Source organism: Malus sylvestris, chromosome 2, assembly GCF_916048215.2.
Source record: "Malus sylvestris chromosome 2, drMalSylv7.2, whole genome shotgun sequence".
NCBI lineage: Eukaryota > Viridiplantae > Streptophyta > Magnoliopsida > Rosales > Rosaceae > Malus > Malus sylvestris.
The window spans coordinates 16,672,972-16,676,726 of record NC_062261.1 but is presented as its reverse complement, the minus strand read 5'-3'; positions in this window follow the sequence as shown (position 1 = coordinate 16,676,726).

Here is a 3,755-nt window from a genome sequence, read left to right as displayed (position 1 = left end):
GCGACAAAATTTTTATCGTGCAGTTGTACTTGGGCAAAGTTTGAGATAGAGGGCTTGCATGACGAAATATATAGATCGTCGCGCAAGAAAGTTTACGCAATGAAGTTTACCCTACTACAAAAAAGTGTTTTCCCGATGAAATACAATTCTTGGCGCCACGTGAAAATTCATCTTTAAAAACTTTGGGCAACCAAATCTTTATCACCCAGTTGTAATCGGGCGAAGTTCGAGACGCAAATGTTTGCGCGATGAACAATCAAGCTTTGTTGTGCAAGAATGTTTATGCGACAAAATTAGGTTCGAAATGCAATGAAATATTTTGTCACACGAAACTTTTCACGTTAAGCTGTTCCTTGGACTCATCCCTATCACTAACATACCTTCATAATCCGTTATTAGGGAACCCGCTTGATTGACGGATGTTATCACTTGCCCTTTGATGTCAATGACTCGACTTTGAGTTGCCACGAATAACCAATTACGTGTTTGCCATGTCAATTGCCTTTCAGGCATTACTCCAACAATCTCCCACTTGCATGAAAGGTAACTAAAGCGCACAACAATCCATACTCTTACCATCTCCTTCCAGTTATATCCATCAATCACTCTTTTGAGTAATGGTGTACACTACGCTTGTTTCGATTATTGCCTCTGAAAATGCTTATGCACTTATCTCACTTGGATATGGATTAGAAGCTGACAAGAATCACTCTATGAAACCTATAAGTTCTTATGGCTTGAGCTATTGCACCATCAAGTACGCAATTAAGGGAAGCTCGGGCACTCTTGATTAGTCTAGAACTTCAAATTCAACTTTTGAGTTATGGAGTATCCTTTCAACTTACTTGAAGCTTCTAAAGTATTTTCAAGTTGCACTCTCACTATGACCCTAATCCAATCCATGAATATAATGGCATTACACAAACAATTTGTGATCACTCAAGCTCCGACTTCTCAAACATTTTTAACTAGATCACATTCAATTAATTAACACAAACATTAATTAATTCGTTAATTCAATCTAATTGAATTAATGTTGTTTATCTCTTTCAAAACAATTTCAAACAATCGACAAACATGGTATGACAATTTGTAATCATATAATTTTCAATCCTAGTTGGCATTAAACGTAGATAAGTATATTTTTTTCCTTGAGGGAAACGATAGCATTTGTATTTCAATAATAAGGCATTACAATGAATCAAAAGAAACTTAGGGAAAAGAACAATCATCAACCAGTATATCCACGATAATACTAGGAGGAGATCCTAACCACTCACAAAATTGATCCACAGATAAACCAGTACAAGCTAGCCTATGAGCAGCCTCATTAGCTTGCCGGCGAGTGTGGGTAAAAGAAACTTCAGTGATTGTAGAAACAATGGCCTTGATGTCTTCTATCACTTGTTCGATGGAAGACAGAGTAATAGAAAATTCACAGACAACCTCCACAATTTGAAGCAAATCGCTCACATAATAAGTTTGTAAATGCCCTTTCAAATGCCCAAATCAAGCCAACCCGGACCGCCACAGCCTCCGCTTGAATGGGTGAAAAGATATCAGAAAACTTCCCACATTTAGGAGCCAAAAAACCTACTGATTCTTTACAAACAATCAAACCAAAACCCCCCCACTTCTTCTCAACATTCCAAGAGTCATCCACATTTAGTTTAAGGAGCCCAGATGGCGGAGTTATCCATTTGAGAGAAGATTGCAGCAAAGGCAAGTTAGATAACATTTGGAGGATCAACAGAGCCATCCTAGATTTTGGTATTTCAAGCTCCCCATAAAGCCCAGCAGATCATTAAAAAGGAAGCAAACATATTAGGTGGAATTAAGTTCACAATCTCCATCGCCCGGTTAAGGAATGAGTGGGGAGAAGATCCACAGAACAAGCCTCCAAAATGCAAAGAAAGCCAAGCACACTTAGCAAGGGGACAATCCTTCAATAAATGAAGGATAGATTCCTCCGGTTAGTTGAACAACACGCACATCAAATCAGTCGTGATGTGGCGCATAGCTAGGTTCACTTTTGTTGGGACCATATTCTTGCAGAATCTCCAAATACAAATCTTAACCTTTGGAGGGACACTCGCTCTCCAGAGCTTGCCCCAAATGCTAGTGAGACAATAAATGTTGAAGACGGCAATGCCCCCGCATCCTTCGATTAAACCCATTCTCTTGTGACATGATAAACACTCTTCACAGTAAATATGCCCTTCTTATCAAAATTCCAAATTTGATGATCCACAGAGCAACGGATGCTTAGGTTAATGGATCTTATTGCATTCACCTCAGGCTCCGAAAACAATGAAGAGAGGAGCTTATTCTTCCACTACCATGAGAATGGATCAATTAAATCACCGACATACAAAATAGGGCAATCCACGAGTTTGGGATAAAAGATTCGAAACAACAAATGGAGGGGGAGCCAAGGATCATCCCATATGTGCAATAACTCCCCACCCCCAACTTGTCATCTATAGCCCAAAGAGATGACTTTTCGGGCAGAGAAAATGCTCTTCCAACAGTACGAAGCGTTTGCCATAGTAGGGGCTTCATGGAAATCGCCATTCAGGAAATATTTTGCTTTGAAAACCCGTGCAACAAGAGAGTTAGGCTCCATCAAAAATCTCTATCCTTGCTTTTCTAGTAATCTCAAATTAAAAGCATACAGATTCCTAAACCCAAGACCCCCTTCCAATTTAGGTAAGCAAAGTTTCTCCCAATAAGCCCAATGAATTCTCTGTTTCCCTTCGCAGTCATGCCACCAGAAAGAAGCGATTAATTTGTTTCACTCATCACAGATAAGTATATTTAGAATGTGTATATTGCGCACCATGCATTGTTATTAAAAATATTTTTTACACATGCGGGAGCTCATGTAGGAAAGCTAGTTTATACTAAATTAAGAGATTGGAAAAAAGGTTATGTTTGATAATTGATTTATAAGTCAAAATTGTAGTTTTTACATCAAATTATGACTAAAGTACAAAAATGATCCATTTAATTTGGTCAGATTTCCATCGAAGTCTATAATATACTAATTTTGATAAATGTGATGCATTCTCTAAAGCACGCAATTTCAGCCTAGATCCTCAATTTCAACATATTTTATGGCTAAATAGTGTTAGAGGCTTTTTCTGCTTTGAATTTTGGGTCATATACACCAAAAAAACCAAAGCTTAATTGTGCAATTTTGATGCGGTAACATGTCACATTAACTAACATGTACACATCCACAATAACAACAAAGTCTTTTCCCACTAAGTGAGGTCGGCTATATGAATCCTAGAACGTCATTGTGCTCGGTTCCGTGTCATGTCCTCCGTTAGATCCAAGTACTCTAAGTCTTTTCTTAGAGTCTCTTCCAAAGTTTTCCTAGGTCTTCCTTTACCCATTCGGCCCTAGACCTCTGTCCCGTAGTCGCATCTTCTAGCCGGAGTGTCAGTAGGCCTTCTTTGCACATGTCCAAACCACAGTAACCAATTTTCTCTCATTTTTCCTTCAATTTCAGCTACTCCTACTTTACCTCGGATATCCTCATTCCTAATCTTATCATTTCTTGTGTGCCCACACATCCAACGAAGCATCCTCATCTCCACTACACCCATTTTATGTACATGTTGATGCTTCACCACCCAACATTCTGTGTCATACAGCATCACCGACCTTATTGTCGTCCTATAAAATTTTCCCTTGAGCTTCAATGGCATACAGCAGTCACACAACACACCGAATGCACTCTTCCACTT